Raw genomic sequence first — 15,003 nt, forward strand, 5'->3', positions numbered from 1 at the left:
AGGTCTGCTAGAGTATAACTAATATTTAATAAGAGTTGATTATAGCCATGACCATTTTTGCAGCATGCTTCTTTGGAATAACGTATTCCATTTTATTTATTCTTCTGAACATTGTAGGTGGATTAAGGCACAGGTACATTGTGGACATAACTTAAGATATTGTTCACAAGAATATTTATTGTATATTTATTAACTTCCCTGAAGAGTGACAGTTACAGAAAGGGAGTGGTCCTTTATGGTCTCGCTACCCCTTTGTCCCATTGTCTACTCTTAACCTTACATTCTTCTTTGCTTCACATATTTCCGTTGTTTCTTCCCTTTAAAGAGACAGTAGTCTTCTGGTTCAGTCATGGTCTGATAACTCTTTGTACAATGAAACTGAAGAAGCAACAATTTTTTTCCGTTGATTTGAAAGAAGACAAAAGAAACAGCAGCTTATTTTATTATTTTTGTTGCAAGTTATTTTGTGTATTCAGTTCAGTTTTGCAGGTTAAATTGTAATAATAACCCAGTCAATAGGTTGTGTAAAGTACTGAAAACAACAAATGCTGGAAATCACAACGGGTCAGGCAGCATCCATGGAGAGAGAGCAAGATAACGTTTCGAGTCTAGATGACTCTTCATCAGTGCTGACGTAATGTGTGGAGGAGACAGCAGTTATGCAACAGTTCCAGGGTTGGGGAGGTGGAGTGCAGACTAAGTAATTGGAATGGAAGAATGGCAGAACAATGGTGGGTCTAACTGCCAGACAGGATCGCACAGATAGTCCCACTGGAATGGCGGGAGGGGATAGAAGACATGGTCATGGCAGAGAAGCCAACCAGTAAACCTAAGAAAGGGAAGGATTGAGAGTGATTTCACAATCTGAACTCAATATTAAGTCCAGAAGGTTGTAAAATGCCTCGGCTGAAACTGAGATGCTGTTCATCCAGTTTGAGCTATGAATCACTGGTATATTGCAGCGTGCCAATGGCAGAACAGTAGGCATGCGAGCAGGACGCTGGGTTAAAATTACTAGCTACCGGAAGGTTGGGCTCACACATGTGCACGGACTGGAGGTGTTTTGCAAAGTGGTCACCCAGTCTGCATTTGTTTTCTCCAATGTAGAGTAGGCCACATTGTGAAAAATCTTCATTATAAAGTTTCAGTCCACATGTTAACATTGCAGCAAACAGAATTAATTAAAATAATAATATTTGGATGTCAAGAGCAACTTTCATACGATAATATCATACATCATTCAAATTAAATAACAATATGAAATGAAACTTCAGAAATAAACTGGCATAATCTTTAATGTTAGTTCCATCTGCTATTTTTAATAATTTAACTCATGTTTATCCCCTCACAAATGCAATTGTTTTAGTTTTCCTTTCTTTGTCCTCAAAAGTAAAATTAATCACTTTCTGCACAATATTTTCTGTGTTTTCCTTTCTTTCATATTATTTTATAAGATGCTTTGAAAATCTTGGATGATGACTGTTTGAAAACTTGACCCATCTTTCTTCTGTTAAAGAAATTAATTTGCTGTCAAGAGGACATTGTGGCATTTCAGACCTGTGTGTGTAAACATTTAATTAATGGTAAAATTTTAAAGTAAGCCTTATTACTGCAAGAAAGTGTATAACCTTAAACTGAATAAATCACAATCATTAACCCTTTGGGGGGATACAATACATGTATTAACTGTATAGCATCCAACATTGATTAGGACCTGTATTCAGCAAATTTCAGCCAAAAAAAACTAAATTAAAGAGTGCAATTCCATACATTTTAGAATCAGGGATTTTAGAAATACGAATGAATACCTTTCAGCAATTTTAAAAATAGGATCCAATTATGTGCTTTAAAACTTTGCTTTGACAGTTTTGAGCGATAAGTGGCTTTTTTCCTGGCCAATACCCATTATCCATGATTTTAAGTATTTCCACAAAGACTGATTTATCAAAGAGAGGATATGACGATTCCCTGTACATGATCTATTATTATCTATTGTACGCTCTCATACTTGGATCACTGGATAGCAAGCTGTGTGCCAGTATGCACAAAGAAATCCAGGCAATTCAGCAGAATGTTTTCGATACGACAGATGCATCTAATAAACCTGATGTGACTAACAGCTGCACAGTGAATAAAGGTTCATTGACCATACAAAGATGAATTGGTAACAGCTTGTTTTTTCCACAAGGTGCAGGCTTTTTGATTATGTCCCTTTTTCTGCTTCCTTAGCTAGATGAATCTTGGTTTGAACTGATAAAGACAGACAGCTTCTTAAATCACATAGCCAGATGGATAACTATTTACCATGCAGATATATGCAGCCCCCAGTAGACATGATAGAAGTAGCTGCAAATCTATTGGATTTCCCTGAATCACAGGAGAAAAGATTGTCATCTTTATGATTCTGCTGTAGGTAGGGTAAGTATTTATTTATAATCCATCTCCTTTGTTTTAAACACAAACTCTATTTTTCTACTTTACCACATTGCAAAATTACAAAAATATAATTTCAATTTAGGCAGTGTGTTTGTTTACTGCCAGTATTGTTGACATCTCCTATGAAAGAAGACACACCATGTATTATTTATTTACAGATTGTAAAATTGAGACTCTCCTGTCATTTCTCTTTGTCATTTAGACAGAATGAACATGATTTGCAAAGAGGAATTAAAATTATAATGAGTTTTTGGTTCCCTGGGTAATTGCATTTCTTGTGGGAGAATTCCTGAGTCTCCTTAAGGACTTCTTCAATTAAGCTATCAACTCTTCTAACTTTAATATTTGTGCCTTATTAAGATAATGCTTTTAGTGAGTACTTGCTACATGTGCTTTGGAGATCCCCCAATATCAGTGAGTTAAGATATGCTGTCTTGTTTCATGGTTAGTTGGATGTAAAAGCTAAAACTAGTTCTACAACAGCAATCTCCTCTCCCTATCCATCATTACAGGTGCTCTCAACCCTCCCAATATTTCTGATTTCCAATCTTTCTAGTTTATAATTTATAATCTTTTTTTCAAACGCCATATTTTTGTACACAGAAACCATCTTCTCCAATTCCCACCTCAATTCCTCTTTGCTTTTGAAAGTCTGTTCATAAAATAGTTCTCTTTCACTGTGATTTTCCTCCCTTCCTAATTAATATTTGTATTTTCCTCTTCTGCTAGGCATCAATCCTTGGCTCAACCTCTGACTGTACAGCAACACATTTTAAAGACTTCAATTATCTGGAGATGAGCTCAAATCTGTGGCAAGAATACCTTTGTGTTTTGGAATATGCTGGAGTTAACAATCTACTGTGGAAACCTAATGAAGTAAGAATCCCAGTGTCTAGGTTTTGTCAAAGATCTGCTGATTGTAGTGGACATGAGGGTGAAAATCTCACTTTGAAGAGATCCTATTTCCATGTTTCAACACTATAAACCTGAGTTGTTTTATTCCCCCAATACATCAACTCCAAGATGCATCAGAGGTTTTACTAATAACTGCAATTGCAACAGTTGCTGAAGGAACCAATCACATTGACATTCCACTGGGGTTTGGGTCCTAAAAGGTTTTCAAGCTGTAGAACTTTCTCAGCCACTAAATATCTCCATCCCCCAAAACAGTGCTTGGCTTAAGACCTTTTATCGCCATGGCAAACTTCTCTGTAAAAAGACATTGACCTAGATACATCAATGTAATAAAAATCCCATATTAAAAAAGGGTTACCAGCCCTTGCTAGTATTATAGAGTAAATCAGATAACAACGTTTGTCAACCGCACATACACAATTAAATGTGGAAAATGAGAAGTTATTATCAGTGTTGATCTGTTCCTGTGCAAGTTTCACAACGTAAATACCTTCCAAATTGTCTACATGCAAGGTTTTGTGTCTTATTCCAATAGTTACCTACTAAAAACATCAGAAAAATGTTTGGAACAATGCATTTAGGTATAAGTGAATTTTTAATTGGAAATTAAGCCTCAACCGTCTTGCTGGTGCTGAAAATGTAAAGTATAATGTAAATGTAACTGAGGAGTCTCATTCCTTTAGATTTCAATTATTTTTGGAAATTCAAAAGCATTGAGGAGCTTTCATTCCATTAGTTAATTTCACCTTGATACATGATTCTACATTGACTTCAATATTCAAATGAAGTATTCCTGGTTTGGTGTCTGCATGGCCTCATGAAGATTCTTCAGTCTGAATTAATGAAGAGAACCTTGCTCTGCTTTTCCAGATTACAGATTCCTTGGATAGGACAAGTCACTGAGGAAAACAAAATCTCCAATTCTTGTCAATTGACAATGAAACTGAAGGCATTTATAAAATTCAAGTCCTCGTGGCTCTTATTGCAAAGGTGCAATGGTCAAATTCATGGATCTACTGAAATCTTTGTAGGTCAAATAATGATGATTGAATTAACATTATTTAACTGGATTTTAAGAACAATTTTGAGGTCACACTTTGACCAATAACATAAATTATTTATGACACTGAGTAATGCAAACAAATTACTATTTTAATTATGAAGTAATTTTATCACAACCTTAAGAAAGTTGACAATGCTGAAAAGTCAAAACAGCTCTGATTAAGGCCTGTGCCTAAAGCCATTACTTCATGGTAACTGAAAAAATTCGATTCACTTTATTGCTAGGAATTAAGTTTCAATGTTTTGAGATCATTTTCCACAATTTGATTTGTTCTTCTATGAAAAATGAACCTCTTACGTTGATGTAATTGCGTTTGCTCATTTTCATGAGGATTGTGAAAATTGTGAATTGTAAGACTCTAATTATAGATCAAAAAGCTTTGGACGTGAATACTTAATTTTATAACATCTCCATGAGGATAGGACCAGTCCATACTTTTCATTGCTGCTTTCTACAGTGTACCCACAGAAGTAGGTCAAAAAGCTGCAGCAAAAGGTTCCCAGCGTGAGTTACATTGATGGTGCTCAATTCGTTGCTGAAGAAATATTACTTCAAAAATAAATAGGATAGTTTTTGTTAATTCATATCTTTGCAACCATTGCACTTTTAATCCTATGAACTTCAATCTCAACAATATGTGTATTGGACAAAAAATAGCAAAAGAATCGCAGATGCTGGAAATCTGAAATAAAAACTGAAATTGCTGGAAAATCTCAGCAGGTCTGGCAGTATCAGTGGACACAAATCAGAGTTAATGTTTCGGGTCCACTGACTCCCTCTTCAGAACAAATCTATTAGATTGGATTTTGTCAAAATCTTTTGAAAGACCACATACTCAACTCTGGAATTATGTAAGTCAATCCTCAGTTTAACTTCATTATAGAACTTAATAAAATTAACCAAACATGACTTGCCTTTAGCAAATCTTCAGAAACAAGGCACATGATAATCTCACAGTGAACTCTTCAGGTGTCTCTGAACACCTCTCTGGTCCATTCAGTCCTAGTGCAACTGAGTGTTTTTCACCCACAGGAGCTGATAACAGAAGAGCAAACCAGGCAACAGTTTAGTGAGAAACTTGCTTGCTTGGCAAATCATATGGAAGGAATTGCACAGAAACTTCCACGAGAAGGTTCTGTGAAAATTCTCCTCTAGGCTGCCAGTCAGTTGTAAGAGATTATTATTATTATATATGACTTCTATCATTGATGTAGGCACTATGGTAGAGTGACTTTTAAAACTGTACTTCACTGTATTTTTCATGTAAAAGTACACGTCACAATAAATTTCTATTCTATTCTATTCTCTTGCTATGAGACAGCAATGGGACAATCCTGTCACTGATGAAGAAGAAGACCTGAATGTTTGTGGCAGTGATGGTCAGTATCCATGGGATTGTGGAGAGGGCCTGGCCGTAATACAGAAAGATGATGAATGACCTTCCATGATCTGCAGTGTGAGTAATGGTTTGTACCGATTATGAGATGTTTCTGCATGTTGTGTGTTTGGTGGTAGCCTATCAGGAAAGTGGATGTTTCCAGTCAGTCATAAACTTGAGAAGGCATGGAAAAGATAAACAATAATGTTGATGGGACTGGAGGGTTTGAGTTCCACAGAAAAGCTGAATAGGTTGGGGCTTTTTTCCCTGGACTGTTGGAGGCTGAGGGGTGACCTTTATCAATGTTTATAAAACCATGAGGAGCATGGATAGTCAATAACCAAGGTCTTTTTCCTAGGGTCAGAGAGTGCAAATTAGAAAGCATAGGTTTAGGGTGAGACGGGAATGGGTTCTAAAGGACCTAAGAGGTAACTTTTTCATTCATCTACGATGCTATGACTCTATGGTGGAGGTTAGTACAATTACAGCATTTAAAAGAACATCCGTATGGATATATGAATAGGAGGGGTTTAGAGGGATATGGGCCAAGTGCTGACAAATGGGATTAGGTCAGATTGGGATGTCTGGTGAGCATGGATGAAGGGTCGGTTTCCATGCTGAATGACTCTATGACTCTATATTGGTAAATGAGCTCTGAGGAGCTGGGGGTTGTGGTCAAGGCTTTGGATGCCTTGACCAGTTTATGTATAAAAAACATTTTTCCAAAGTGCTCTTGTTGGTGAGGTGGACAAATGACACAGAATTAATTTTGTGGTTCAACTCGAGTTCACTCACAAAATATTTCTTTTAAACGTTTCTCATGAGATGGAACAAAGGAATCGGTTAAAGTGTGCCTGCTTTAACACAAGGAATATCAGAAATAAGAGTGACAAAGTCTGGCATCAGTACTTGGGACTATGATGTTGTGGCCATAACAGACACATGGGTTTCACAGGGGCAGGAACATTTGCTAGATGGTCCAGAGTTTAGAACATCTAAAAAGAATTGGGGTGGGGGTGGAGAGAAGGGGGTGTAGCATTGCTAATCGGAGAGTGCATCACAGCTACAGAAAAGAAAGTTGTCGAGGAAGATTTGTCTACTGAATCAATATGGGTGAAAGTTAGGAACAGCAAGGGAGCAGACACCTCATTGGGGATCCTCTAATAGCAGTAGGGAGATTGAAGAACACATAGGCTGGCAGATTCTGGTAAAGTGCAGATGTAGCAGGGTTGTTGTTATGGGTGACTTTAACTTTCCCAATATTGATCGGAACCTCCTTAGTGCAGATGGTTTGGATGGAGCCATTTTTGTCAAGTGTGTTCAGGAGGGTTTCCTTACTCAATAGGTAGACAGGCAGATGAGGCGAGAGGCCATTTTGGGTTTGGTGCTCGGCAATGACCCAGCACAGTGACAGATCTCGCGGGGGGAGAACACTTTGGTGACAGTGATCACAACTGTTTCACATTTACTATAAGCATGGAGAGGGAAAGGAGCAGTTACCATTAGAAAATATGTAATTGGAGAAAAGGAAATTATAACGCTATCAGACAGGAGTTGGGAAGTACAGATTGGAAGCAATTGCTCCACAGAAAGGGCACAACAGACATGTGGAGACTGCTCAAGGAGCAGTTGTTGTGAGTGATGCACAAATTTGTTCCTCTGAGACAGGCAAGAAGGGGTAAGATTAAGGAGCCTTGGATGATGAGATCAGAGGAGTTTCTCGTCAAAACGAAGAAGGCAGCTTACCTAAGGTGGAGGAAACAAGGGTCGAGCACAGCTTTAGAGGATTACAAGCTTGCTAGGAAGGAGCTCAGAAATTGACTGAGGCTAGCCAGGAGGGGGCACGAAAAAGGTTTGGCAGGTAGGATTAAGGAGAACCCAAACACATTTTACTCATATGTATGGAATAAAAGAATCAGGGAGAAGTCAGGGCCGATCAGGGATAGCGTAGGGAACTTGTGCGTGGAGTCTGAGCAGATAGGGGAAGCCCTAAGTGAGTTTTTTGCTTTGGATTTTCACTAAGGAAAGGGACCTTGCTGTGAATGAGAACTTTGAGGAGCACCGGAAACAGGCTTGAACAGATCAATATTGAGGAAGGTTATGTGCTGGAAATTTTGGCAAACATTAAGACTGATAAGTCCCCAGGGCCAGACCAGATTTATCGTGGGTTGCTCCGGGAAGTGAGAAAGAAGGTTGCTAAGCTGCTGGCAAAGATCTTTGCTTCCTCACTCTCCACGGGAGTCGTACCGGAGGATTGGAGGGATGCGAATGCTGTTCCTGTTTTCAAGAAGGGGAATAGGGAAATCCCTGGCAATTATAGACCAGTCAGTCTTACATCTGGGGTCAGCAAGGTTTTGGAAAGAATTCTGATGGATAGGATTTATGACTGTTTGGAAAAGCATAGTGTGATTAAAGACAGTCAGCATGGCTTTGTGAAGGGCAGGTAATGCCTTACAAATCTTATTGAGTTCTTTGAGGAGATGATGAGACACATTGACGAAGATCGAGCAGTGGATGTAGTGTACATGGACTTCACCATGGTAGGCTCATTCATAACATCAGGAGGTATGGGATACTGGGAGATTTGGCGATCTGGATTCAGAATTGGTTGGCTGACAGAAGGCAGGGAGTGGGTGTAAATGGAAAGTATTTTGCCTGGGAGTCAGTGGTGAGTGGCGTATCGCAGGGTTCTGTTCTTGGGCCTCTGCTCTTTGTAGTTTTTATAAATGAGTTGGATGAGGTGGTTGAGGGGTGAGTTAATAAGTTTGTCAATGACACATATTGTGTCCAGTTCTGGTCGGCCTACTATAGGAAAGATGTGGATGCTTTGGAGAGGGCACAAAGGAGGTTTACCAGGATGCTGCCTGGACTGCAGGGCTTGTCGTATGAGGAGAGGTTAACTGGGCTTGGACTTTTCTCTCTGGAGAGATGGAGGAAGAGAGGTGACCTGATCGAAGTATACAACGCAATGAGAGGCATGGATAGAGTGGATAGCCAAAGACTTCCCCAGGGTAGGATTGACTGGCGTCACATTAGGATGACATTGGTTAATTCAAAATCAGGATTCAGAAGTAGATCAGTGCACTGACACCGTCAGAGTATTGGATGAAAAATGGCCAAAAGGTGAAAAGTGATGATGATGGCTATCTATTATTTTGTGTGGTGCTGTCACCTTTTATGACCAAGAGAAGGCTGTGGCTGCCACCTCCTCCATGACATCTCCATGAGTGTGTTGCAATAACTGCCTTTATAAAGGGGTTGTCTCTGTTTCTGGGCTAAAGCACTGCACTGGCCATTTCCAGGATGGACTGTCTCTAACATCCCTTTCACTTCAGGCCTGCGTGTGCCGGGGCCAGGCCTCTTCTGGCTGGAATCAGTGGGGCTAGCTGTTGTTCAATGCCTGAGGTTGAGCCTTCAGGAAGAACAATGTCCAGGGCTGGTCCAGGATCTTAGCGAATTGGTGCTGTTCTAGGATTGGGATTGGGAATGTGGATTAAGTCTAGATCAATAACTGGTCCAGGACCTGAATCAGGACTCGGGTTATGGTCTGCTTCTCCCGGTTTCCCCTAGAAACATGAGCAGTTAGTAACTGTTGCTTTGGACTCTGTAAGCCTTGAACTGATTAACTTGGTACCATTCAGTCTTTTCTGGATCAAGCAAAATTCCATACACGATGGGCTGATCTTGTTTTCTTATGAATGGGAACCTGAATATCTGGGAGCCAGAAATATTTCTGGCAGGAAAACTTGAAAAACATCACCCACTGTGCAAGCTCATACTTTAGATTAGATTAGATTACTTACAGTGTGGAAACAGGCCCTTCGGCCCAACAAGTTCACACTGCCCTGCTGAAGGGCAACCCACCCATACCCCTACATTTACCCCTTACCTAACACTACGGGCAATTTTAGCATGGCCAATTCACCTGACCTGCGCATCTTTGTACTGTGGGAGGAAACTGGAGTACCCAGAGAGGAAATCCACGCAGACACGGGGAGAATGTGAAAACTCCACACAGTCAGTCGCCTGAGGCGGGAATTGAACGCGGGTCTCTGGCGCTGTGAGGCAGCAGTGCTAACCACTGTGCCACCGTGCCGTACTCTACTGGGTTCACCTTCCCTTCGAAGATGACTTGTTCCACATTCTCCTTTACACCATTCTGATGGCCACTGCTTTGTGTAGAGCCTGTACATTTTGCAATAGAAATGATCACAGTTTTCCCATGCCAAAGTGGTTCATTCTCAGGGTCTGTCAAGTCCAGTCCTATTATTTTCTTTATTTTTCTGCTTTGTACCATGTTGGGGCCACAAGTGGGGACTTGTAAATTTTTCCTGTACGATGGTGGGGCGGCACGGTGGCAGTGGGGCGGCACGGTGGCACAGTGGTTCGCACTGCTGCCTCACAGCGGCAGAGACCCGGGTTCAATTCCCACCTCAGGCAACTGACTGTGTGGAGTTTGCACGTTCTCCCCGTGTCTGCGTGGGTTTCCTCCGGGTGCTCCGGTTTCCTCCCACAGTCCAAAGATGTGCAGGTCAGGTGAATTGGCCATACTAAATTGCCTGTAGTGTTAGGTAAGGGGTAAATGTAGGGGTATGGGTGGGTTGCGCTTCGGCGGAGCGGTGTGGACTTGTTGGGCCGAAGGGCCTGTTTCCACACTGTAAGTAATCTAATCTAATCTAAACTTGTGAGTACATGATAACAAATCTAATCCAATTACAGATTCAAAGCCTTTCCTCGGGTGCTCAGTCATTACAAATTTGGAGTTGAATCCAATTGAAGTGGAGGATGAGTTCCTTATGAGCATGAGGTCAAATGTTAAAACTATGTTCCAGGTTGAGGTGTTTTGCTGGATGAGCTTTTGCAGCCTCCCTTTGTGTGATTCATCCTCTCTACAATCCCACTGGAAAGAGGAAGGTAGGCAATGTGGAACCTTTGGCTGATGCCAAATGTATTCATCACTGCCTGCATTACCTGGGCTATGAACCGGGTTCCCTCGTCTGAATCTATACTACAGGAAAATTCCCATCCCAAGAAAACATGCTGAATTCAGATATCCGCTGCAACTTTAATGGTGTTTGCTCCAGTGGGAAATGCCTCTATCCCTTTGCTAAGAATGTTCACACTGACCAACATACACTTACATCCCCCTTTACAGGGTGCTAAGGGGTAAACATAGTCAATTTGACCAGCGATTGGCCTAGTCTGCCTTAAATCTCCTTTATTGGCATTGTCCTCTCAATTGTTCTGGGTGCAGATGGTGAAATTCCCAACATAATATTTAATGTCTTTTCCCATTTCTGACTACCAACACAACCCCTTAACACTTTCAGTCATGGTTTCTCTCCCTTGATGATCCTGGACAGTGTGATAATGATAAATTACTTGATTTCAGCCCTGGACTAGTACTATATACTGTCCATCTTAGAAAACAAGTCCATCCTTTGTACTCAACTTGCCCTCTTACTTGCTATCTGAAATGGAAATATTCCCTTCTGTATTTGCTTTAACGCGGCATCACTGCTCTGAGCCTGTTCCAGATCTTTGACTTTGATTTAGCCCACAGTGACAGTATCTAATTGCTTGAGGATTGGGAGCTACCTTGGTTCTCCTTTGTGTGCTCTAGCTCTATCCATCTGAGAAAGGATACTACATTCACGAGTTTGAGCCCTGATCCTTTGGAGTCTCTTTGCTCTCTTACTTGGGGCTGGTTCTCTTCAAAAGGTGGGCCTTGCAGGTTTGGATTGATCTTCTCTCTCTCTCCCCAGGTTTTCAGAGCTCCATTGCTGGGGTCACACAAACACCCTTCAGTGTTGCCATGCCAAGTCATGTAAAGTGCACAAATTCAGGCAATCAAGATGCTAGAAAGTCTGATCAACACTTCGACAATACACAACCCTGAGGCTGGTTTAGCTGGTTCCCCTTGAACCTTTGTAATATCTTTGATCTTGTTTTTTGTTCTCTGCAGCTGATATCTGCTAGCCGCTGTTTAGTTTAGTTTGGCCAATCTTTTTATTGGGTCTGATTTCTTCAGCTGTAGGTTAATGTAGAATGTCCAATTTTGGACCTGTGTTCATTTGAACACAGTACAATAGCTGGAAGTTTACCTGCAAGAAGTTCATATATCAATAAGCAATGTAGAACCATCAATGAAAATTACCAATCTCCTGTTATTTCTGCAAGAGAAAAGGGTTTACATTGCTTGTGCAAGGTCAATGATAAGTAGGGGTCTCCCAAATCTGGCAGAGCTCACCAAGATAGAGGACGATATCCTGATACTCAACAGGGGGCATATTTAATTGACAGCGGAGAGGCCAGAATCACTTCTGGGGTTGGTGGGTTATATAGGGCTGTCTCTTGGCAAGGGAAGCATTTGTGAGGAACAAGGATGGGATGAGTGTGTGTTCTACAATAAGTGAATATCACCACATCTACATTCTGCATCATATTCTATCTGTCTGCATTCAAGATGAAGCAAATGTTTGTTTTGCTTTTCTGTGAAGTTAAAGTGTGTTCCTATATCTTATTCCCTCAACAGGTCACCTAGGACCCTCTGAAGAAGATAAGTGAGCCTCAGTAAGAACAATGTCCCATCCTTGCTCTGCAAAAAGCACTGTCTTGGATACTGACACCTGGGTGGGTTTATGCAAGTTGGCTGCAACAGTTGCACCTATTGGTCTGAATGCTGCACAATCACTGAAACAGCTGTCAAAGGCTATGACAGTCTAGGAATGTGGGTGACTAGAAAGATTCTGAGCACTAGGCAGATGATGAATCCATGATATGGCAGATATTTGATGTAACACAAGGTATTTGAAAATATGGTAGAGATGTGTGCACTCTTGTCTCAAGTGTGGAAGTGTCCGAAGGACTAATGGCTACAATTAGCCTTTCTTTGGAATGTGTGCTCTCATCCATCAAAAGATTATCGATTCTCACTGGGAGCCATATCCAGTCAGAGCCTCCTGGTGTGGAAGCCCTTTCATTGTCAATGATTTCAGCACACCATTGCCAGAGGTGGACAAGTTGTCCTACCCTGGTTCTGGTTCATCCCTGGTAAACAGCAAAGACAAATTGGAACTTATGCTGGTGGATGAGCAGGAGCTTTCTATACCTGGAAGTGTCCTCTTAAGGCATTCCTGATGGTGATAACATCCCCTTTACCCTTCTTCCAGAACCTCAGGATGTTGTGATGGTGGAGAAGACTTGGAATTCCTTATCTCACAGCCAATGAGATAACAGAGTCAGCAGCTAACAGTGATGGAGAAGCAGAACAGGATAGCATTCAGAACATAATTTTAAAACATCTTGGACACTCAAGTGTCTGAAGTGTTAGAGATATGTAAACATTGAATGTACAATTGTTGATTTGTTCTTCATTAACTTCTCTAGATGTTTGCTGAATGCATATCTGTAGACTAGTTTGCTTTTTAAGGGCTGCAACATCATGGATTCTCAGTGATACTAATCAGAGGTTATTGTAACAAATATCTTTCAGAATCAGTTTACACAATCTCAGAATTGATGGGTACAGAAGGAGGCTTTTTAGCCTACTACGCTTGCAGCGGCTCTTCAAATTTGCATCATTACGTATCACCAATCTACTGCTGTATCCCCACATGATATCCATTCAATATTTGGTTATTTGGCTGATATGTCAGTTTGGGCAGAGGTCATAATGCCTGCATTCTAATGTCTGGAAGATGTCTGTGAAGCCTTCATTGTATCTACTCATGACCAGAGCCTTTGAAGTCTCAGCTTTAGACAGAATTTGCATGTTGTTGTATACCACCATTTTGCTGCTCACAGTTTTCTTCAAAATCGATGTTGGACTCTTCATCTGATGATTTCTGGCCTGCCTACTGATCCTTAATGCCTTCTTACCTTGACAGAATCAGATTGTCAAAATGGAAATTCTGCAAGGTACTAAATGAACCGATCATCATGTTTACTATTATTGCATTCTGCTGTTTCAGCGTTGAGTCAGCAACATGGGTAGAAAAAAATATGTTAACTATTGATAGCTTTTAAGGTCAGTGCATGTTTCCACAAAGGTTTGTACTGTATATGCATCTGCTGTTAAGCATTTGAAATGTTAATCCCATATTTAAAATGGTATAAATATGCCGCATTTTACGAATGGTAGATGTCAAGTGTGTGACACTTCCAATCTCTATTTAATTTCTCACACATATCACATAGCATCTGTTTAGTAAATGTAATTCAGAACAATCAATAAAATGTATTCTCATTTTCTATTGATCCAGGGGGATATTTGTCTTTCTGCAGCACAGCTAAGCTGCCACCAAATGCATTCAATCACCATCTTTCAACTGGCAACTCAGCTGAACAAACAGCCCTCCAAACTGAATGCTATTATTTATGCTTCTTCCTGCTATCATAAATAACAAGACAGCAAATAATTAACAGTGGTGCAAGCTTTGCTGATATTGTATCAGTGCCCCATGTACTGATAACAAAAAAAGTGTCACAAGATAAATTAAGATGCAAACTTCAATAACATCAGGCTCTGAGCTTCCTCTAATATCCTCTAACACGACATAGGAAGTTACACATGAATAGCTCTATCACATTTCCTAGACATATCCCTAAAGTTTTAGCAACATAATGTACAGAATGAAGGCAGAGTTACATGCTGTGAATTTAAATTCAATGAATTAGAAATTTGATCATGCCCAAAATAGGTGTTCAGACAGTAGGGGGCAGATGGGCTCAGAAGGTGGCAATAAGGATCAAAGTGCAGCTCGTGCAGTGGATGGGCAGGATACCAATGCTGGCAGTTCATTGTCAGGGCTCAGATTTTAAGTCCATGTTTTTCAATGGCTCGGAGCTGAGTAATGGAGATCAGGGTGGGCAATGGTTGAAATGAAGTGCTTAATGTATGCCACAGATTCCATACAAAGGCACTTATGGTAGAGGTGAAGGTCACATGACTACATCAGGCTAGCAAGTACATGCAATACCATTTCATTTCTCCTAGTGTTTCTCTTTTCGTAAGAAAATCAAAATTGTCTGTACTAATATTGGTAATTAAGTGTTATTCAAATTACCCGTATGCATGATCATGAAGAAAGACATTGATGAGAGAACTGTAAGGGGACTATGTGACAGACTCTGAAGGAATTGTTTGGGAATGTGAAGATTCTGCTCAGCAATTCTTCTATGCCTGGAGGTCTCCAAAAGTTTTGTTTTC

General features: G+C 40.5%; 1 long non-coding RNA gene across 2 annotated transcripts; it reads left to right on the forward strand.

Annotated features, from left to right (window-relative positions):
• The first annotated feature begins 2,174 nt into the window (after nucleotides 1–2,174).
• LOC122551140 lies at nucleotides 2,175–14,174 on the forward strand. 2 transcript variants are annotated; one of them, XR_006312033.1, is made up of 4 exons: nucleotides 2,175–2,418; nucleotides 3,166–3,312; nucleotides 5,736–5,870; nucleotides 13,288–14,174. It is a non-coding gene; the product is annotated as an uncharacterized LOC122551140 (long non-coding RNA). The 2 variants fall into 2 exon arrangements; XR_006312032.1 differs by lacking the exon at nucleotides 13,288–14,174 and adding an exon at nucleotides 12,328–12,513.
• Nucleotides 14,175–15,003: the final 829 nt, after the last annotated feature.

Source organism: Chiloscyllium plagiosum, chromosome 6, assembly GCF_004010195.1.
Source record: "Chiloscyllium plagiosum isolate BGI_BamShark_2017 chromosome 6, ASM401019v2, whole genome shotgun sequence".
Lineage (NCBI taxonomy): Eukaryota > Metazoa > Chordata > Chondrichthyes > Orectolobiformes > Hemiscylliidae > Chiloscyllium > Chiloscyllium plagiosum.